Source organism: Lepidochelys kempii, chromosome 4 (assembly GCF_965140265.1).
Source record: "Lepidochelys kempii isolate rLepKem1 chromosome 4, rLepKem1.hap2, whole genome shotgun sequence".
Taxonomy (NCBI): domain Eukaryota; kingdom Metazoa; phylum Chordata; order Testudines; family Cheloniidae; genus Lepidochelys; species Lepidochelys kempii.
The window spans coordinates 4,691,322-4,714,653 of NC_133259.1; the positions used below are offsets into that span (position 1 = coordinate 4,691,322).

Genomic DNA, 23,332 nt, shown 5'->3' on the forward strand with positions numbered 1-23,332 from the left:
CCGGGTTTTGCGTGCGGCCGCCGGCTGGCTCTCGGCTCCGCGCCGCCCTCCCGCGTCCCCAGCCCGGCTCGCGCGCTCGCTCGCTCGCTCGCTGCGGGGCTGCAGGCGGCGGCTGGTTGCCCGGCGATGAGGAGGCGGCGGCGGCTCCCGCCCGCCCGCAGCTGCCCGGCTCGCTAAGCCGAGCCCCCCTCGGCGCACGCCGCCCAGGCAGGGGTGGGCTCTGCGGGGGAAGGGGCGGCAGGCAGGCGGGGGGCCCCCGGCGGCCCCATGCGGAGCGCGGCGGCCGCGCGGCGGGGACGGGGGCTCTGAGCCCGGCGGGGGAAGGGGGCGGGGGGATGGTTTTTCCCCGTGGTCTCTCCGCGGCGGCGGCGTCTTTTCTCCGCGAGCGGCGGCCGCCCGGGGCATGACTCTGCCGCAGCCCAGCCGCTGCTCTGCTCCGGGGGGTGCGCGGGGCCGCCGGCCGCGGCCGTAACCTCGCCCCGAAGGGGGGCCAGCCGCGGAGCGGGGAGGCCAGGAGGGCGCCGGGCTCCCCGGCAGCGCCCGCCCCTCGCAGGGGCCAGCAGGCGAGGGAGCGACTTGGGGTTATTCCCCCCTCCTCCCCCTCCACGTTTCCGTGCTTAGCCCCCCCCCCCCACCCCGGTGCTGCGTGCGGGGGGCTGGGACCCAGCGGCCGCCCGGCTCCCATGGCCGGCTGGTGGAGGCAGCTCGCCGCCGCTGCAGGTTGCTGAGGAGCGGATGGGGACGGAGCGCCCAGGACCGGGCGAGGACTGAAGGTAACTGCCCCTAAATGCTCCCCCCTCCCCTCCCCCCCCCCGTCGCCTTCTCCTGCCTCGGCCCCCGGCGGAGCGCAGGAGTCCCGCCTCCCCCCCCACCCCCCCGGGGGGCGCTGCACGGCGTGGGTCCCCCAGGGTAGTTTTCGCCCGGAGCGTGGGTTGTCCTGGAAATAGCGCTGTGCGCATCTCGGGGCGCCGGCGGGCGGTGCTGCGCCGCGGGCAGTGCCTGGGCGCCCGGCCGGCTGGGAGCTGTGCAGGTGATGGGGCGACAGGGAGGGGCGGCGCACACTGGGGGGGGGGGGGCCGATGGGTTTTTATTTTATTTTTTCCTCCCCCCGCCTCCCCTTTTCCGGCTTCCGAGGCAAGGCACCGCGCCTGGCCGCTGGGTTGGTCGGTGTTCTCCTGCGAAATGCCGGCTGTGCAAACCCATCCGTGGCTGGAGGCAGGGAGGGATGCGAGGAAGGGTGGCCCCAGTAAGCCACCGCTTTCCCGGGCGGCGAGCGGGGATATTCGTGCATGCTGCTGAGCTGAGGGGTGGGGGAAGAGGGGTTTCCATCCTACCTTTCCCAGCCTTTCCGGGCACCTCCTCACCCGGCACTGGGAGAGAGACACGGCTGAGGTGTCTTAAGGATTTTAAGAGCCATCAAAGCCTGTCCCCCCTCCTCCCTTGGAGATCTGGATTTTGAAGCAGCCCCTTTTACCGGCTACGGGAGCAGGACTGGCGTACAGCAGAGCGAGGGATGTGAGCAAGAGGGGCCGGCACAGAAGGGTGGAGGATGAAAATTGCATCCCTTTCTTGAGCGCTCGTTTTATTTGCCCATTTAATTGTTTATTTGCTGTTCCCTTGCAATCATCCTGTGACTGTTTAACTTGGAAATCTGGTTGCACGGCTGCTGATTAGTACAGGCGGTGAGCCCGGTAGAGGAACCCGTCCGCATATTCTAGTCTAACAAAGCTCGGCGCATTTAGTGCTCGTGAAGATGTTAGGTGCAGTGCCCCAAAATCTGCACTGTGTCCCTGGGATTTTGTCTTCGAGGGCTGGATCTCATTAACAGACTTAAGTACAATGTCGCCAATGGCAACAGTATAGCCCGGGATAGGTTGTTTTGTTCACACCCCCCCACCCCCAGATGCACAGATGTTTATATTTTGCGAGAGAGATTAGGAGGTAGGTATAAAAGGAACCTCTCGGGTAGGCTTCATGTGTGATTTTTCTCTGTGGTAGTTAAAACAATTTGTAAACAGCCGAAAAAAGGAATTGCTGTGTATCTCTGTAACAATCGTAGCTACAGGCAAAACAACTGATGTCTGTTGTATTTACTTTCCCATTCACATTACTGGTGAGGAAGTATTAGAATTCTTGCACTCCCGGTTTGGATTCCATGCAGTCAGTTGCTTAGGAAATGTGGAGATGGGAAGAGACAGGGAAAGGGGGAAAATGCCTTCTGTGTCTTGCTATAAGGCAGATAGGCAGCCTGCTAGTTTATGATTGCTTTCTGTATTTTTGCACGGATTATTCCAAAGCATTAGATCAAGATTTTCAAAACCAAGCCAAGAAAAAAAATCATTCTTCAGTGAAGTCTTTTGGAGGCTTCTCCGTTATCATTTTGAAACGCTATCTAGTAAGAGAGCGTAGCCAATACTAGCTGTTTGATATTGAGAAATAGTGTGTGTTTTGTGGAGCCAATATATCATAATTTCCAGGGTTCGGGGTACAAAAATGCTTCCACTGTGTATTCATTTTGGAAAAATTGTTCTACAGTTTTATGGGCTATATAAGGTGTACGATTTAAAGGGACCGCTCTCCAAAAAAGAGAAAAATCTACCCTGTACTTATTTAACAGCAAGAAGAGAGAAAATTCCATGTATCAGTGTCAGTGTTTGGTTACAAACTTAAGGTTAGTGCTCTATTATGATTTGTTTTTCTTAAGGTAGAACAACTCACCTCAAATTTCATTAGCCACAATATTAATAGTGGTGATACAATCCCTTTGTTGTGATTCAAACTGCTGCTGTTTTGGTGTTTGTTATAAGTCTGTTTTCCTTATTTAGCATAAAGTACTAAAGGTAACTGTATTGTCTCCTGTTACTACACCAAACCAAAACAACAACAAAATGAACACAGATGCAAATCCTTTGCATATCGATTTCCACATGTTCTGAGGTTCTTAAAAGGAAAATATTGAATTTTGACTCACCCCTCACTCAGATTAATTAAGATATAGTTTATCTTTTGGAATGCATGGGGGAGACAAAACATTTAATATTAGTATAAAGCGTGTTTAATTGCAAGGCAGGTTAGCCGCAGAAAAACAGTGAGCTATAATTTTTGAATATATAAGCAATTTAATACTGTTTAGCAAGCGTAAGGTTACCAATTCTCCCTTCTGCTGTTTTTCTGCTCAAGATAGGAGTTGGTTGTTGAGGGAACATGGAATGATTTGTTTCTCAATCTAGAAAATTTATCCTAAGTGTGTCCAAGGCTGTACATTTGAAGATTTGGTATCATCAATGTCCTTTGTTTCCTAGCAGCATGTGTTCCATAGTATTCATACATTCCACAGGTTGTGATGTCATCTGGGTTGTGTCCATCTCTGTTGTAGGGTTTAGCCGAAGGTGATGTGGTAGGAGTGCTTGAGTTTTGTTCCCCAACTGATCTTGTTAATTAAAGAATACAGCACACACCCTGTTGCTTCCCTGAGATACAGTTGGTTCTATTGTCTGCAGACGATAAAAGAAGTGATTGCTTCCTTAGGTACATGTAAAATGTGAGCAGAGTTTAGGTGAAGATGTGAGACCTCCCATTGAATCTACTGACTGGACAGTGGTACATTTTGCACGTGTTACAACATAGTAAATTACAAAGCTTCTCAAGGTATTTCACAGCCTTGTGAGAGAAACCAGATTATTCTTTCCATGAAGCCTAAATTGGAAGATCTTTAAAAATACTTGTGCTAGATGTGGCCTCTTACATTTAATGGGTTTTTTTGGAGGTGTGTGCTTTGTTCAGTCTCCTTTTTGTTGAGTTTATAAAGGTGTGGCATGGACCTCTTTAGCCAACACTGTTATTTTATTAAAAATAATTTCTGTTGATCTGAGAAGATTGAAGAACATTAAAATAGATTTGTTTCCATTATTTTCTAATTCATTTAGGATTTATGGAAGTGACTAATCTACGAAACAATTAAGAATTAAGGATGGGCAAACTGTATTAGTATTTGACGTTTGTATAGCGTGCCTGACTTATACACTTAGTCAGTGTGTCCAACCAAAAATATATTCCCTGCCCTGAGGATTTTTCACGTTGGAAGCATGAATAAGTACAGTGCCAATAAAAACAAGTATGAGGTATAGAGAAGAGTGTGGTCATTGGAACGGGAATGCTTGCTAGAACTGGGGACATTTCATGAACAACATGGTCTAAGTGCATGTGGGGAGAAGCGGGAGGGCTGGTGTGCATTATTAGAGGTTTATTTTACACTGTCCATACCTGAAATAAGGTGCAAAGACAGGTGAGGGAGGTGGGACTGAGACAGCAGAAAGGGCTTATAGGAAGAGACAGGGTGTGTAGTGTGGATTTTTGGCCAGAAACGTTACCTGGAGTGCAGTCAGTTCATTTAAGTTTTTCACATGAGTGCTGGCTCTGTATTTTTCTTTGAAAAAATTAATTTGCTCAGTAGATGTGAGAGGGTCGATGCTAGGATCTAGGGTGATTCTGGCTAGAAAACTCATTCTCTTGGTATGCTCTATCTAGGGAAAATCCAGAAATAATACTAAAAATTTGATCTCAGAGATGCTTAGGTCATGCTGAGTGCTGGGTCTCATAATCTTAGTAGCTTATTGGGGAGAATTCTGGGGCTGTTGAATAGCATAGAGACGCACAGAGACCTGCCACTCTTTTGCTGTTTCTAAATTTGTTAGTCTCTAAGGTGCCACAAGTATTCCTTTTCTTTTGCTGTTGTCATTGGTTGGGCTGGTTGTTGTAGTGGGATTAAGAGGCACTTACTACATGTGTAAGAACTCAAATGACCTCACTCCAGTTCCTTGAACTTCTAGCTGTTCTCTGCTGATGTCTTTTTCCTCCTACAGCTGCCCAGTAGCTATAGCAAGAATACTGAAAATGCACTCTATCCATATCTATATATAAAAATTTAAATGTTTACAGTGTGAAGAACCATGTTCTAGGCTTTGTTTGTAGCCATTTACTCTCCTATGGGATATTTGTAGAACACTGGAACATTCTTTGTCATCCTTAAGTATGGCTATGCCAGCCTCTGATACAAAGTTTTCACAACTGGTGTTTGGCAAGCTTTTCAAGTTACAGCTCCTAACTCCTTATGTAGACACCTTTGCAAGTTTTCTAATTTTCACAGGTTTCAGAGTAACAGCCGTGTTAGTCTGTATTCGCAAAAAGAAAAGGAGTACTTGTGGTATGCATCCACGGTATGCATCCGATGAAGTGAGCTGTAGCTCACGAAAGCTTATGCTCAAATAAATTGGTTAGTCTCTAAGGTGCCACAAGTACTCCTTTTCTTTTTGCTAATTTTCACAGGCGTTGAGCATCCAGCGGTAACCACTGATTTTTGAAGACACTCAGAGCTTCTGTGTGCTCAGTACATCTGAAAATCAGGCCACCTACTTTAGGTGCCTAAACAGAGCTGTAGGAGCCTGACCATAGGCACCCACTTTTAAAGTCTTGGCTATTTATCTATAGAGAAACTGACTTATACTCAAATCTTTGATGTGATTCCTCACAGCCTAAAATTGTATTCCATTGTCCGTACTGTAGCTCTGAGTTAGCTGTAGTTGGAGTAATGCACAAGATACCTAGTTTAAAACACTTGTCATTTGTCATATTTCTGTATGCTGGCCATGGTGCTTTAAAGTTGGCTTGTGCAGGGACCAACTTGATTTTAAGTTTTGTTGTCCCCAATGAATACTGGCTTCTAGCTACAAATTCTTCATTAATGTCAGCAAGAAGCAGTTTCATTCCAGACTACGCTTTGTGTAGAGTGCATATGTAAATGTGTTCTTGCTCCCTCTAAAGTCACCAGTGGCAAAACTTTTATTGAATTTAATGCGAGGTTAGAGCCTGTAATTAAGTATCTATGGCAGTATGGGGCCAACTGGGAGATGTGAGGCAGAAAAGAAATTTGATAAATTGATGGGCCCATTGTGCAAATTGTGAGTTCCTCCATTCAGTGGTGTATATGAGGAACTTGAAGCACGAAGCCAGCTTCCAATTTCAGCTGCAGGATGGATGTGTTGGTCAATTAGCACACCAAAGGTTTGTTTATGGTAGGGTAGAATCTTGCTTGGCAAGCAATCAAAAGTTAAGTTTCTCTTTTCTGGACTACCTTTTTGATTGTACAACAGCACTGTCCAATGGGATTTATCCTAACTGATTGAAACCACCATTCATTTCCTCTAGGAGAGACTGGGATAACTTGGTGTACATAGACTAAAACAAAACACATTTTTAAATGTCTTTGTTGCGGATCATGGTATGGTACAAATTAATAGAATACAATATTGCAGTTCTGCCACCAGTTAATCAGAATTTCATTGCCACGTTTTTTCATTTATACTTCAAACAATTTGCACACTCTTCTAAGGGAATACTGTTGAGTTCAGCAAGAGTTGGATTGGACCTTGGGGGTTGGAAGGTGGGTGCGTGTGTGTATAATATATATGTATGCGCATGAGTATATATTTGAACATATAAACCAACAGATCATTTTGTTGAAAACTTGAGCTGTTGGAAAATATTGTGACTTCTTCTACTACATCATCTGTAGTTAAACACTTCAGTACAGAAGTGCCCAACATCTGACAGCATAGTCTGTAGAATATATTGTGTGCAATTGAAACAAATTCAGCTAGGAAACCTAACACAGATCAAGTCTTCAGTTTCTGGTTTTTTGGAACCACTTAGAATGAACAGTCAAGATGGAGAAAAGAATATCTATTGATCAAAATTGAAAAGGACTGACACTAAAAGGAGACCTAGCTACAGTAAAAAGAAAAGGAGTACTTGTGGCACCTTAGAGACTAACCAATTTATCTGAGCATAAGCTTTTGTGAGCTACAGCTCACTTCATCGGATCCGATGAAGTGAGCTGTAGCTCACGAAAGCTTATGCTCAGATAAATTGGTTAGTCTCTAAGGTGCCACAAGTACTCCTTTTCTTTTTGCGAATACAGACTAACACGGCTGTTACTCTGAAACCTAGCTACAGTATTGTTTCAAATGTATTTCTATATATTTTCAGCATCTCTGTTCTAGGAGTTGATATAATATCCTTGTAAGAAGCAATATTTCAGTCTTAATGAACCAGTGTAAATAATTGAGACCTTGAAGTCTGATCTGTGTATTTTTAAAACTATAGTGAGAACATATAAATGAAAATCAAGATAGGTTGCATTTCATGGGTCATGAAAGGAATGTTGCTCGGAGGAGAGTAAAGCTGTATTTAGAAGCAGTGAGTCCGATATTAAATTACACATGTAACTTAAATGCCTAATTGTCATTAAGTTTACATAGCATCTGTTAAGATATTGCATAACAATGTCAATTTTATGAAATGATACCTTTTATTTGGTAAAAATAACACAGTCAACATTTCAGTGATTAAGCAGGAGGAATTCTAGTAATTATAAACTGAATACTTCAAATCTAACTTCCATTGTAGTCAATAGCAAAACTTTGACTTCAATGGATACAAGGTTGGGCCCTTGGTTTAATTTTTCTCACTGCATTTGCTTTGAGCAGATTAAGCCAGATCCTCAACTGGTATAAATTGGCATATGCTGATTACACCATCTGAGAATCTGACCCACTGTATCTGAACACAGCTATGGGAATTGAATGTTTCTGAAACTTAAGTCAAGCATCAAGACTAAAGGGCCTGATTCTATAAAGGAATCTCCATGATTGTGATTTTATGACCATGCGGAGTCACACTGAAGTCACTGGGACAGTATATTGGCATGAAGGTCTTTGGATGATTACTGATTTAAAGTGTGTGAATATAAGTGGCTCTGTTATAATTAGGTCCCTCCTAAGGAGTTGAAATGTTTGATTCCAGTGCCCCAAAAGCTGATTTCTCCTGTTCTGAAGACTGTCCTAAAGGAGGTGAACCTCTGAGCAATTTGTAAATCTCCCGTAAACTACGTGTGTGTGTGTGTGTGTATAATGATTTTAAAAACATTATGTAGTATGTGTTTTAAAAGATATCAGTCTTCTCCCGAATGACCCTTCCACCCATCCCCCCCACTCACCAGCCAAGTAGCTAATTACAGATGTAAATCTGCTGTTTGAACTTTTGAAGGGGACCCTCTGTTAGAGGGATAGGAACGCTGGGCTAATCCAGTGATTTCTGTTAGACATGAGGTAACGTTATTTTTCATTCTGACTATTGAAAATGGAAACAAATTGCTGCTAGTGGAGAAGCTATAGCTCTCTGTTTTCTGTTTTTAAGATGCTTTCAGTGCTTCATGGAGAGAATTGTGTGGAGAGAAAATGTCTTGCTTTTTATTTTTTCCTTTGTCCCTTCCCTTATGTGTTAAAGATGTAGGTATGAAGAAAAGAAAATCTTGGGTCAAAATGCTCAAACATGGCTGAGTGAAGTTATTCATCCAAATTTAAGCACTGATTTTAAAAGTGGCGCAATTTTCCGAAGCACTGAGGAGCCACAGATTTCCTTGAAGTCTGTGTTGGCCCTTGTTTATATACTCCTGCAGCCTCTTTCCACTCGGGAGTGATTGGACCCAGTCCATCTTCCATTGTGGTCAATGGGAATTTTTCAGCTAGCTTCAACTGGAATGCGATTGGAACTGTAATCTCATCATGAATGTAAATTTCACAGCTACTAATGGTGGCATCCCAGGATTGACTTCAGCTGAGGGATACATTGCAAAGAGCCATGAATCTTACGGAAAACTTTGGGGGAAAAAAACGATTTAAAAAACGGACAGTGACACATCATTTTGACAGTACCAGGACTTTTGTGTACAAACCATGTTTTGCTTTCAAGTTTATCACCAGCTTTTTAAGCTTTGTACTACTGAAGTTAATTGGAAATCGGCAGAAAAAAAAATAAAAAAAAAAAGATTTGAGGGATTCCTTCAGTGGATGGCACTCTTACCCCAAAAAAGTTTGCTTACATCACTGTTGTAAATCAAGATGAGACCTTGCATCTCAGATTTCAAAGAGGATTTAAATCAGAAAGGTACTACAGGAGTTCCAGAGTTATACAGGTTTAAATCTGAAATAAGCAAATTTCTCTTTTTATGCAGAAATGAATAACATGTTTTTAAAAGCTGGGGATAAAACATTTAAATTAAACGGCTATATCCATATATGTATAGGTCTGCTTGCCCACTGGGATGAGGGAAAGGCTGTAACACACGGAGCTTTGGAGCAGTTGACCTTTTTTAATGTACCAAATTTGTTGTGCTAGAGTATGCCACAAGAAAAGGGAAACATGAAGTAGAAACTACACCCCCATTCTGTTTGATTGGCTTGTATTGCTGTTTACAAGTCCCGCAGAGGCAGTGTGTGTTGCTATTCAGTACAGCTCCAGAAACTGAGCATTAGCTTAAGCCTGTGAGAATAGGGGAGGGACCAAAGCCCAGTTTTTGATGTTCTGCATGGGTGGGTATCCTGAATACTAAAATGCATTCCATTGACAGCTGACCCCGTAAGGAGATTTTTCAATGGCTCCCTGTTTTTTTTCACCTTCCTTCCCTCAAAGCTATTCCAAAGGCTGGTGGGGGCAAAAGGGGGGAGAGTCCTCATAGTCATTTTTGTGAATAGATTTCACCGCTGGGTAGAACTGAAGAGGGTTTCAAAGATTATGTTTAACTCTTTTGCTTTCACAGCGTTTTTGCCAGTATTTGTGTCACTGTCTGACACTTTGTCAGTTCAAAATGCTGCAAATTCCTATCAATTACTTCACGGAGGATGGCTATCCTTTTTTTTTTCTTTCTTTCTTTTCAATGAGCCCTAAATACTACATTTTTTGTACCAAAAATGTCTGCCATATAACATGAAACCCTTGGTTCCTATTGTATGTATTTTATTTAGTTGCATCTGTATTTTTCAATAATAATAGGGTATTGGAGACTATGCCAAATGGATAGCTGTGTTAGGCTTGGCTTTGATATATTTACTGACATTGAGTAGTACCTTACTCCTCATGTAGCCCCATTGATAGGACAGTTTGTGATGTAAGGTTATACTCAGTGTGAGTGAAGATGTCACAATCTGGGCCTTGAGTCATTAGAATACAGTCTGTACTCTGTTTTCTTCCAGAGGAAGTGAATAGTGTGTGCGTGATACATCATTGATGTTTCATAGTGTAAAGCTGCTGCAGTGGGAGGTCATTTCTATTATCTTTAATGGATATAAATTTTCTTTTTTTGGGGGGGGGAAGAAATATTAAAAATTAAATATTGTTTTTTAAACCTTGGTTCCAAAGTGATGTATGCATTCTTATGCCAAATTCAGTCTGAGAGGTGTTTTAAATAGCTCTCAGCTTGCTTTATGGAGAGGTAAATTGTAATAATCAGTTAGTACTGTAGTGTACTTGGTGGATCATTAGAAATGGATTGACCCATCAGGACTTGCCTGTAGATAGTATGTATAACAAACACCGTGTGGAAGATGGCCCTTCCACGTAGAACAGTGTTAATTTTGGAACCTTGGACTTCACACACAAAACAAGAGTAGTGTTCTAGCACTCCTAATTTGCCAAGAAATGCAGATATACATCCCCTATCTGTCAAAGGCTCAATCCTGCTGTTCTTTCTTCAGAGTCAGACTCTGTTCCCCTGAAGCTGAGTAGAACACCTTACTCTGTGAGAAATCCCATTGATTTCAGCAGGAGTATACTTGAGGAGTAAGGTAGTACTTGGTGTGAGACAGGATCTGGCCCTCAGTTTTTACTCTGGCCTTATTAGGCACAGCTCTAATGACTTTATGAGCAGTTTACCTGAGTCAGACCAGAGGGTCTGATGGTCCCTTCCTGTGGGAAAACCTGGGTCTCCAGTGAGTGCCCTGTTGCAGTATGGTTCCCTTGGAGAATGTGTGACAGGGTTCCTGCAGCAGACACCTCATGGCCCTGAGTACACCGTTAAGGGGGCTCCCTGTTGCAGTGGAAGATAATACAGTTTGAGTCTGTATTATTCTTCCATCCTGATCTTTGGAAGGAGTCAGTTTGTTTTCCCCCCATAAATCTGGCCCCACCTACTCAGCCCCTTCCACCATGTGGATCTCAGTATCCATAGAACACCCTCCTGAGAAATTTGTGGGGGAGGGAGAGCTCTGGGTGTAGAGAATCCCACAGATGTAGGGGTTGCAATTTGGCCCAGAGTAAGGATCTCCAGATTTGCTCCAAAACTCATGTAGTTTTGAGGCAAAGCAGATCACAGTGTCTGTCTCTAGCATTGCTGGAAACATGAAAAATTAGATCATAGACTTAGCCTGTATATCATGCAGACTTCTATTGGTGACTACTTTATCTCCATAGAATCATAGAATACCAGGGTTGGAAGGGACTTCAGGAGGTCAGCTAGTCCAACCCCCTGCTCAAAGCAGGACCACTCCCCAATTTTTGCCCCAGATCCCAAATGGCCCCCTTAAGGATTGAACTTACAACGCTGAGTTTAGCAGGCCAGTGCTCAAACCACTGAGCTATCCCTCCACCCCATCACACCACATAATGGAAATCTGGCCTGACTGGTGCAGATCATAAAGTCCAGAATTGCTGGGCTGATTCCTGCTGTTCTTAGGGGATAGTCTTGCTTTAGTCAAAATAAATGGCAAAGCTCACATTGTGTGTTCTGGCCACGATTCCTTACTTAACCAAAGCTCCAGCTTACCTCAACAGAAGCTGTAGCCAAATAATGAGTGGGCGATTGAGAAAGGAGAGCTCTTTTTTGTAACTTACCTACATGTAATAACAGCTATGCAGCCATTGATGTTGGTGGTTCCTTATTAACTACTAAGGTTGTTAATTCTGTCATCAATCTACACACAATATATTGATTTAGCAATGGTGTTGTTAACACAAATTAATTATATCACAATGCCTAAGAGCGTCAATCCTGGACTAGGACTCCATTGTGTTAGGCCTTTATGGCAGTCATACTTGGATAGAATGTGTGCAGCTGTTTCATTAAAATGAAGAGGGACTGCCACAGTTTTGGGCAAAACTATGGTTAAGTGGCTTGAGAAGACAGCTCCAGAGAGTAGCCAGCACTTACCAGAAACCCTAATTAGTAGAAATCCCATGTACGCTTGACCTTGGCTATTGAGTCAACCCTCAAAGAAGAAAGAACACTAAAAAATTAGTATGCCGTCAACACTGCACTTTTATTATTTGACGTTATTAAGCAAACTTGGTGTGTATTTCTTTTTTGAAGCGTTTGATTAAATGTGTGATCTTATCTTGCTGAAATAGCCCGCTGGGCTGCAGACACTGGTGTTCAGAAATGAAATTTGTTTAGAGCCTCTGAACAGACATTTATTCAATGAGACCTTTCTTGAATAATAGATGACAGTAAGATAGCTGTGCAACGATGGGTTTTTTTTCCTGCATAGAGAGGGTGATGAGAGAGAGAGAATGAACAGATAACACAAGTGCACAAGAGAGAACAGGCTGTATGCACGGGAAAATCAGTCTACCATACTTTGTAGCAGAAATGTGAACCCTTACAAAGGTTGTTGTTTACCTCTTAGGACCTGATCCTGTAGAGTTATATATGTGCTTAATTTTATGGACCGTATGTCAGTCTATCTTGAAGCATATGTAATCCTTTGCACACCTATTTGGTTGTATATAATAAACATTTTTGCTTAATTGACATTTACAGCCTGGGGCCAGATTCAGCCACCATTGCTCACAATGAGTAATACTTTATGGGTAGACCCATCAGAACCACTTGTGGAGTAGGGTACTGGTATGGGTGACAGAATCTGTATTTACATGTTATGTTAGATCTGATGTTGCTTAAATATGGACTCTAGATAAATGTTCTCCAACTTTTTCAGGTCTTGTAGATTCCAGGAATATATAATCACAGTGCTTCCTTATGAAATCAGTTACTATGGCACTTCCAGTCTAAGTATGGTAAATATACTCATTCCTGTAAAGTAGTCCGTGGTATGTTATCTGATGCATGCAACACATGGTTTTTTTCCCAGCAACACACTTCATTGTAATTTTCTATGTAACTCCTAGGCTCACAGGGATGAGATTTCATTGAGTGTGTGGAGTGCATAGGATTTCCAGCTGCTGACACATGGTTATGTTCCTTACTTTTCCTTGTATGTGGGGCTGAGAATGAACATAAAATACCTGGAAGTATTTTTACATAGTTGCAATATAAACACACACGCTGCTGAGCTCTGAAGGCGAGAAATGTGACTTTTAGAGCAACTTATGCTTTCCCTGTAAAAAGAAGACTTCCCCCCCCCCCCCCAAAGAAAGTTTGGTCTTGAAGGAAGGACGCCCTGGAGCACCTCTGCTGTACAACTGCATTCTGTTCCAACGTGGTTTTCCCCTGCACTGAGCTGCAGCTGTATATACTCTTTTATTTCAGAGCAGAGTGGTGATTAAGTGGTTTTTCCTCCTAGAGATAAAACCAAGCCACTTCCTGTATGAGCCAGTCAAGGATGTGAGTTCATTGCTTTCATGATATGGCAAGGTGTGGCCTTTTGAGTCCACTAGCATTTGATGCTCCAGCTGCTCATGTTCTGTGCTCTCTGATTAGTATGTTTTCTGTAAAGCTATATTAAGCTGTGTGGCCCAGATCCATGAAGGTACTCAGGTGCCACTGCAATCCACAAAATTCCTGCTCGGCTGCCACCTCACCCAATAGGCACCTAAAGTCACTTGAAGCCATTCCACTGCATATAAATAATGAAAGAGTGATGGGAGCAGGGCGACTAGCCCCAGGGTCTCCCAAATGGTTGCCTTTACCACCAGGTAATCCAGCAGTTCTCTATCTCACCAGTTATTTAATACACAATGGAGCAGCTTTGGCAGGAGAAACTGAGGCAGCCCGACATCAGAGTATCCCATAGTCCAGTGCTTAGAGCACTCTCCTGAGAGGTGTGGGAGACGCCTCTTCAAATCCTTTCTCCTCCTTTGGCAAGGTGGAGGCATTGAACTTCGGTCTGTCACATCCCTGGTGAGTGCTCCAACCACTGGGCTGAAGGTGGGCGGCTACTCCTCCCGCTGTTGTGTGTGGAGTGAGGTAGGGACCTAACTCGTTCTCACAAGGAACAACGTAGGTGTGCAAACTGCCTGACTCCAGCAGGGGTTCTCCTGGCTGTGGATCACAAACAGAGACAGGTGCTTCGCTAGAGCTTGGATTTAGGCACCTATCTCTGAAGTAGGGCTGGGCTTAGCACACATCCCTCTTGTCAGCCTCTCCTGTTGGCTAGTTTAGATGGCTTCCCACCTAACATATAGGGTTTTAGGTGCTGCAGTCTACGGCACCTAGCTTTCCCCATGCATTGGATTGGGAGCCTAGGTGCCTAATTCAGGCTTTGGGGATCACATTATTCCTGTCACTTTCTAAAAGTTACGTGTTGTGTGAGCATCCCAGCACCTAAGTCCCTTTGTGGATCTGGACCTTTGTCACTTCCAATCACACAGAAATGCTTCCTTTCTCAGCCTAACTAATCCCAATGGATGTGAAATATTTTCCTGGAGACTCAGTAGGTTTAATGTAAAATACAGGAATTTGTGCGTCTGGGAGCCCTGTGCATTCTGCTGTGACTTTTGATTGGCCTAGCTAGGAGATTACTTCTTGCTATCAGGCTACTGGGACAGTGAGTTGCATTATCTCCTAGTGTACGGGAAAGAGAGTCATCGATAAGTATGTGGCATATAGGAAGCTTTCCCCGAGCCAGGTTTTGAGGTGCTTGTCCACAAATCTACAACTAGATCTCATAGGAGCAGTTTTTCCAGTGTAGGTAGAGTGTGGGAGTTAGAAATGGGGAACACCAGAATGAGCTCTCGACTCATATAATCTCAAATAGCTAATTTTATAGAATAACAAGGACCGTCAAAAATCATCATCCCTGAATTCCTGGATGGCATCATTTGGGCGTAGTCCAGTGCTGATGGGCGGAGCTGTGCCTTGTTGAGCGAGCTCAGGAAAGGATTCCACCTTTTTGCTCTGCAGGAACATGGCCACTAATACAGCTCTTTCCAGGGCACAGCTTACTTCCCCTGGCATAGGCGCTGATTCCATGGGTGCTCCGGGGCTGGAGCACCCACGGGGAAAAAAAAAAAAGAATGGGGCCTCGCTGATCAGCTCCTCCTCCTTCCCCCAGCGCCTCCTGCTGAACAGTAGTTCAGTGGCGGAGAGGAGGTGCTGGCGGGGAGAAAAGAGGCAGAGCGAGGGTGGAGCGTGCTCGGTGGAGGGGGTGGAACGGGGCGGGAAGAGGTGGGGCAGGGGTGGGGCCTTCGGGGAAGGCGTGGAATGGGGGTGGGGCCTGGGGTGGAGCAGCCCCAGGGAAATCAGAAAGTTGGCGTTTGTTTTCCCTGGTCAAATGCCCACTTTCATTCCCTCCACTGGGCACTGGAAGGGGCCCTGTGCACCCATGGGAGAGGATGGAAGGAGCAGTTCCTGTTCTCATTGGAGTGCAGAGGCTGCAGACGGGCCTGTCTGTTACATGCACTATGTAAGGGGCAGGGGCAAGGGCAAGGAATCTTCTGTCCTCTCCACTCACCTGTCTGAGGCGTAGGCCTAAGGAGAGACCCTGCATATCCATGTATTTTTACCTTAGAGCCATTTCCTCACCTTCAGGAGAAGTTTATGGTCCAGTTCCTTTCTCTACTATTGAAGTTGGAAGTCAGTAGATAAAATGAAGTTGGAAACTTGGCCAGATTAAACCCTATTTATCATTTAATTTTCTCTAGAAATACACGGCCTAATTAGGTTCTCAGATAGTGGCCCAATAGGAAAATTGCAAAGCTGAGCCTCTGTAAAAATCCTGGTAATGTGTTTCTGAAATTTTAATGGTCATTTGAAATAAAATGCACATCTTCATTTTTCCTCTTTAGGTGAGACACTTCAGAACAGCAACATTAAAAAGAAGTATTAATACTTAACATTGTAGCTACTAAAAGGATTGTAAAGTTAAAAGGTCCACTGCAGACAAATTTCAAGAGTGGCTTAAAAAAAAAAAAGAGTCAATTTTATCTGGCAGCCATTGAAGTTTAATGGAAGTTAAGTTTTAATTAAAAAGGAAGAGTGCAGCAGGGTGGTGATTGGCTTACATGCCTGTGGTGTAAGGATGTATGCATGTGCAAGTCCAGGCTAGCAGCTGGAGACTGCAGATTGTACTGCAGCTGCCCCTTCCCCTTTTCCAGTGCTGTCAGAGAATTGGTTGCTGTGGCTGCTTGTTGCTCTGTGTCTCTCATGCTAGCTGAGGCAGATACCTAGGCTGCACTCCTTATCTGTCTTGTGCTGGGTGAAGGGTGGGATGGCTGCTTCTCCTCTTGGGCAGGGCGAGGTGATCAGACAAAGTACTCCTGTTCTTTAGACAAAGGGACCTGGATTTAAGAAGGGGACTGGCTGTGGTGGCATTGGGATGCCCACTGGGTAGTGAAGACTGGGACTTCAGTTTGGTTCCGCACCTTGCACTGCCACTAAATTCATGCAATAATAATAATAATTAATAATAGGGACAGATTTTGACACCCTTACTGTGAGCTGCCCCTTTTTCCAGATGTGGACCCATTGACTTCACTGAGGGCTACTGATGGAGTTAAGTATTGGTCAGCACAAATCAGGGATTCAGAGTCTAGCCCTTAGTGAGCGCTCACAGCACAGACTACTAAATAGCACAGGGTCAGGTTCTGCCACCCTTTCTGAGGCTGAATAGCACTTGACGAGAAGTCTTGTTGATTCTAGTGAGGCTGCTCACAGACTAAGATGCTACTCAGTGTAAGGGCAGCAGAGTCAGGCCCACACATTTTTGGACAGTCGTTCACTTTGGAAGGCCTTGCAGAGTCCTGTCTGTGTCACTGTGCTTCTGTTACAAGGTACTAGGAGAGGAGTATATGCAGGCTGCTGGAGCCTTGTGCGTGCAGGAGGTCAGCGTGTTGGTGTGTGTTAATGATACCTGAATGTCATGCCAGTACGGCCTCTGCTTTCGCAGGCGTTTGCAAAAAACAAACAACCAAACCAAACCAAACCCTCCCCCCAACCCAACTCCCCAAACAGCTGAATAATTGGTGAAAGTCTGTTCGAAAAAAGACCATGGGCTGGATCTTCAGCCGACAAGCCACCTCCTTTGTTTTAAGGCCGTAAGACTGAAGCTGAGGATTCTGACTCTGGCAGAGCCTCTTTAAAGGTTTTGTTTCATCAGCCCGCTCCAGTGCAAGGTGAAAGAGTCATGGTCCCTGTACTACAGTAAAAGCTAGTGCAGAATACAGAAGCACGCTTGATAAGTGGAGCACCTTGCTGCGAGCGTGTTCGACCGGTGCTTTGTGATCTGCTTATGGGGTTCTGAGTGCAGAGAAAAGGGTTGGTATTGATGTATAAAGCCCTAAGGTCCAGGTCCCCAAAGCTAATTAGGCTCCTTACTTCGTTTGAAATCAGTGGACGTTAGTAGCCTAAATACATTTGAGGATCTGGGGCTAAATGACCAAGGGCCTGCATACCTGCGAGATACTGCCTCTCTCCCTATCCTATAGTGCTGCAGTTTAGTTTGAGTGCCTGTGCAGATCTTGACATGCTTCCCCCCTCCCCCCCCACACCCACCCACCCAATCTCAGAAGGCTGCTGTCAGGAAGTTCTTTGTGGGGGCCCCTTTTCTTGTGGAATGCTCTCTTCCCCCCCCAGGCATCTTGTGCACAATATCTCCAAGCTGTTGACTTTCAGTGAGCACTCCTGCAAAGCTCTCCTTCTGTTAGAGCTGTGGAGGAAGTCAGTGCTACACGAAGTATGACAGGCAGGAAAAGTGAGGAATTTATTATTATTTATTTCTAATATTGCGGTAGCCCCTAGAGGCCAGGCCCCATTGCAGTAGCCCTGTACAAAACATAAACGAGAGGGATGGTACCTGCCCTGCAGTGAGAACAAACTAAGTAATTTATTAAGCTTGTGCAGCTTGGCTATTTGCTTACCCTGTTTTGTGAGGTTGCTGCTTGATTTATGTGCGTATTGGTTATGTTGAATTATTGTTTCTTAAGATAGCATAGCTGCCTAGGGTGCAAATTAGGCACCTGTTGTCATTTATTAAATACATTCTCTATAGACTTTGGGCTCCTATCTATGGTTGACAGGAGAGGCAGTCTAGCCTCTGTTTAATCAACTATTTCTAAGACATCTATCAACTTGGTATTTATGGCCCTACTCCTGCATGTTTCTAACTTTTTTTTGTCTCTTGGTAGAATGGGAGCAGTTAAAGATGTGCATGTTTCCAGGGTAGGTATTGACAGTTGAGCTGCTTCCATGTTAAACACTGTACCCTCCTTGCCTAGTGTCTTGTTAGTGATTGGGGAGGGAAATTGAAGATCCCATTGGTCTCAAAAACTGTGTCCTGGCCAGTGTTCCCCTTTCAATAAAACAGGTTTGAACTTCCAAAATGCCTTTTCCTATCTCCAGGCATGCAATGACTGCTCTGTTTTCTTACAATCCCTGCACCACCATTCTCTAACTCTTTATACAAAGTGCTTTTTGAGATCCAGAGTATGAAAAGGTGATATATAAAGACTTATACCACTGTAATGTGGTGAAAATATTTAAATTAAGGAAGAGGACATCTTTCATCAATAGGGGCACATAGAATAACAATCAGTAGGAGTGCCACTTTGTGTAACCAGCCTTCAGCATCTGGAGAGGCACTTCATCATTTGATGGAGATGCTGGGAGCCACAAATTAATCACATCACGATGTCTTGCTGTTTCACATCATGATGTCTTGCAATATTTGTGTTGTGCTGTTCAGCAATATGGGGTGATGTTGCAACCATGCAACAAGACATCAGCATGGATTGATGCGAAAAGATAAATGAACATCCTTGCACCTCTTTCCATTTTATGACTATTGTGAAGGGGGCAATCCTTGTTTTCTTTTTATCTATTTCCCTGAATATAGGTCCCTGTTCATTTATATTTTGGTAGAAGTCATCACTGGGAAATGGATCCCGCTATCTTTCCTATTGCTAGGTCTATTTGCTTGGTGCTTCTTACTCATGTATTATGGAGAGACAGTTTCCTTTCTCTAATTAAGGTGAAACCTGCTTTCCCTTATACTCCTGATTTTCGCTGTTTCTCTAAATCCTCAAAAAGGTCCTTTCCACTTAATATTTTGCATGTTTGGTCTCTAGCCAGCAGAGAATATTTTTTGCCAAAATTTTGCAGTGATTCAGATGAGTAATTTTTAAGATGGAGTTTGGACTTAGCAAAATAGGTCTTAATTAAGTTTAGAGAATTCTAGTCCCCTCACGCACAACATCTTATCTCAAAACTGGCTTTGCCTAGAAACTTCATTTGAAGTTGATCTAGTGCATTCAATTTTGAATTGACTATGGGCATACTTGAGAAATACTTCCGTGGTGAATGTTAGAATAGTCTGTGGAATGCTGGGCTTCTATGCTTTCATTTTTCAGAATGTGTCCTCTAGCCATTTTCCGAACAGACACCGTTCAAATGTACACCTGGGATATTTGCTGCAGACTGAAGTCAGCAAAGTTCAAAACTGGAAATAAGACACAATTTTTTAAAGCGGGTAATTAACTATTGGAACTGATTACCAAGGGAAGTGGTAAATGCTCCATCTGTTGGAATCTTTAAACCGAAAATTCTAAAACGAATGTGCTAGTTAAGAAGTTGAGTTTCATGCACGAATCACTGGGTGAAATTCTGTATCCTGTGCTGGAGCTGAAATTAGATGATCATAATGGTTCCTTCTGGCCTTAGAAAACTATGAATATGTAAAGAAAACCCAAACAAAACCCCAGAGTCAACTCATCCCAGCCCCCGTCATGGTTTGTACTCTTGCTAGTGAATAGTGCAAAAATGTTCTGTGGATATTCAGTTGAACTTTTACATGAATTTACTTTAGCCGTGTTTACACTCCTGTTTTGTTTGCTTTTTGTGAATATTTGAATGATCACATTTTGCTGGTGTGTATTGTTTATGGAAAGCAAATTTCAAAGTTGCACTGTGAGTATTTGTGTGGAAATTGTTTGCCTACTTGTCTGCTCAGGGACCAGAAACAGTATTATGTTTCAATCAAATAGCGAGCATACTCACAGAGAAAAGTTCTGAGTCAAGTCATAGAATTTAAAACATTTGCAGAAGAATCTGTTGAATGGTTGTGAACTGGAGATGTTTATCTGCTCACTGATCCTCCATGAATGGAAGAAGAGGCGAAAATACTTTGATGAATTATTAGTTACGAATTATTAATTCGTCTCTACAAGCAGCAAGAGCACCTAACTCAGGAACCTACTTCTGGCATCCTGTGCCCCCACTGCACCCTACCAAAAAGGACTGCGTAATAAGGAGAATATATATGTAATCCAGCACAGATTCCCCTCATTCCTTCCTGGGGTAATGAAGTTCCACTGAGTTGACTGTATTGTGAAGTTATTTCTGAGATCTGAGGAGTTAATTAAGATTCCAAGTGGCAACACTTATACAAGTGTCATTGGACACAGTTAAATATGTACTCCTGGGGGAATTCTGTGCCACTGCACAACACAGAATTTTTCAGAAATTAATGTTTTTTGCGCAGCATTTCTTTTTCCCTCACAGAATTGGGCTGCAGTGCTGCTGGCTGCCAGTAGGGGCTGCTGGACCAGGTAGAGCCCAGCTCACACATAGAAGACACTGCAAAGGGGAAGGAAGGAGGGGTGGAGCAAAGAAAAATCCACACAAGTCTGGGATTGAGCATCAGGCTTTTTTTTCCTCTGGATCCCTGGGCTCTGAGGGGTGGGGGTGGGGCATCTGGGCTGCGGGGCCACCTAGCTGAGCTCTTGGCAGGGGGGAGGGGTGCAGGTATCTGGGCTGTGGAGGGGGCTGTGACTAGGCTCTTGGGGGTAGGGAATTTGGGTGTAATGGCTGGGGGGTGCAGCTTGGCTCTGGAGGGGAGGGCTTGTGGGTGTTTGGCCCCCCAGCTAGTCTCGGGGGGGAGGGGTAGAGAAATAGGAACTGGGCTGTGATAGGAGTTGCTTTAACTCTCTACTTCTGGGGGGACGTGTGTGTGTGTGTGTGTGTCTGAATTGTTACAGACATACTTGCTGACAGGTATTTTGAAATAAATTACCAAAATAATTGAAATTGGCGTGATTGTGTAGTGTTATGTTTGACAAATAAAATTTTCAGGATTTTGCAGAATTTTAAAATATCGTCCACTGAATTTTTTATTTTTTGTCACAGAATTCCCCCAGGAGTAAATATACACGAACTACCTACACCAGATTATGAAACTAATCTACATGCTTTGTCTGCGTGCTAACCAGGGTGGATAAAAGTCAGTGACATTAAAAATAAAATGTATTGGATTTTTATCAGATTTTTTTATTTAAATCAGGTTATTTAAAATTTAAATTAAATACAGGTTTATTAACTAAACATATTAAAATTAAATTTGAAATTGACAACCTACATGAAGGCCTAAACTTACTACAATATATTTAAATTAATTAAATGCAAAAGATAATATTAAGCAGTGCATGTTTGCTGTCAAATTTTAAAGAAAATCAATTCACTGAACTGGTGGAAGTCACTGGCTAAGCAGCTGGAACCAGAGTTTATTGCCGTGTTAGAACAGCTTCAGTCAGCAGTAGCCTCTTCTGCAGATACAGAGAGAATATTTTCTTCATTTCAAATGTATTCAATTTGTTCAGTTCAATAAGTAGTTTATTAAAAGTTAATAAACCAAGTGGGAGTTGAAAAAGCAGTAAAGCTTGTTTTTTCCTTCCACTCAGTCAATAAAAACTAGGTGTGAGAGGGTGTGAAATCTGCTAGTTCTAAAATCTTGAAGACATGATGACCAGAAACAACCAGTTCAGTTCACTAACCACAGCACACTAACTGTTAAATAAATCAGTTAGTTTAAATGCAAAACATGGATTGATAAACTTTTGTGTCAAGCACTTCCAAGGTAGGTTTATTTAATTAAAAATGCTGTTTGTGTGCATTTTTAATTGAATTTGAATTTCCATCCAAATGGAGCTTGACATACATCACAAATAAAAAAAAAAACATCTTGTAAATAACAAGCACATCCTTTGCCATTTTCTAACATAAAAATAAATAAGAATCTGAATAAACGTTAAGCTATGTAATTGCTTACATAAATAAGTATAGCTATAGTTTGTCCTTCTGGTTAGCATAAAGAAACACAAAATTTAGTGTAAAGGCTGTATTTTTTTTGCAAACCAACATGTTTTAAGGGCTGCTAACTAATGAGAATCAACCTTTCTTTAGGAAAATAGATAAAAAGTACAAATGCAAAACACAATTAAAATTGATTATTTAAATCAAGGTTTTCTGCTTGCTGATTTAAGTTGCTTTGATTTAAATCAACCCACCTTGAAAATAACCTTTTGTTATTTCATGAATTACACTTGCTTTTGGGGAGGTTTGTGCATGAAGCCAATTATTTAATCACATTTTGATTCTCCACCTAAAAGACGGATTCGTAAAGTGGCTTCCCGAATCGTATGAAGTGCACAATGGGCCAATGGCTGCTGATTTCTGAAGACCTTAGAAGAGTTCTTGGATCCAAAAATAACATCTCTTACATACTGGACAAGAAAGGAAGAAGGAAGGGAAGTTGAGAGGATGATGTTAATGAAGGGGTAGAGTTATGTTATTTCGATGCCTTATCTGTGTATTTTCATACTTACAAATGCTTGGGTTTTTTTTACATTTACCATTACTCTGAATTTCCTGGGCTTCCAGTGGTTGCTTTTTGATGGTTGCAGTGGTCTTGTAAGCTTGCCTGTTTGTTTTTTTGCTTAACCCTTAAATTACTGAACAGAGGTCTTTGTTTGAGACTTTCAAGGAACTTGGAAAGCTTTCCAGGAACCAGTGGTCTGTGTACTTTGCCTGGTATGCAGGCTAAGGAATCGGAGTACCAATCAATAAGAGAACCTAGCTTGGGCATCCTCCTGCATCCTCTGGTTCCACTACACCCTACTAAAATGGACTATGTCACAAGTACCAACTGCAATGCCAGTTAGACTAATGGAGCCCAGAAGTGCCATGGCTAGGGCCCTGAAGAGCCACATACAGACAGAGCCAAGGGATGAGGTTCATTTGTGACGACTGATGGTCTGTAGAACATGAAAGTGGTTAGCACGCATTGATTTTTAAAAGGCTGTTGTGGCAATGCTGGAATTTGATCCACAGGACGTGTATACTTCTGCCTCGTCTATTTATGCCACAGGTATTTCCTTAAGTAGGTATTTCTATTGGACAACCACATTTTCTGTGATAGAAATGGAGTTTTTTTAATAGAAAAAGTAGAAAACCAATCTCTAGGGCCTAGAAATTCATTTCCAATTTTCAATTTAA

General features: G+C 43.3%; 1 protein-coding gene across 29 annotated transcripts in view; it reads left to right on the plus strand.

Annotated features, from left to right (window-relative positions):
• The first annotated feature begins 343 nt into the window (after positions 1-343).
• The window catches only part of ADGRL3 (adhesion G protein-coupled receptor L3), an 809,498-nt gene continuing 786,509 nt past the window's right edge, over positions 344-23,332 (plus strand). For 9 of the 29 annotated variants that reach the window (XM_073340228.1, XM_073340229.1, XM_073340219.1 and 6 more), the window contains exon 1: positions 344-773. The gene's annotated coding sequence lies outside the window, so the exon portion shown is untranslated. Of the gene's footprint in view, positions 774-1,009; positions 1,031-1,373; positions 1,942-23,332 lie in introns of those variants that run through there. The other 20 variants (XM_073340198.1, XM_073340204.1, XM_073340208.1 and 17 more) reach the window with 5 other exon arrangements.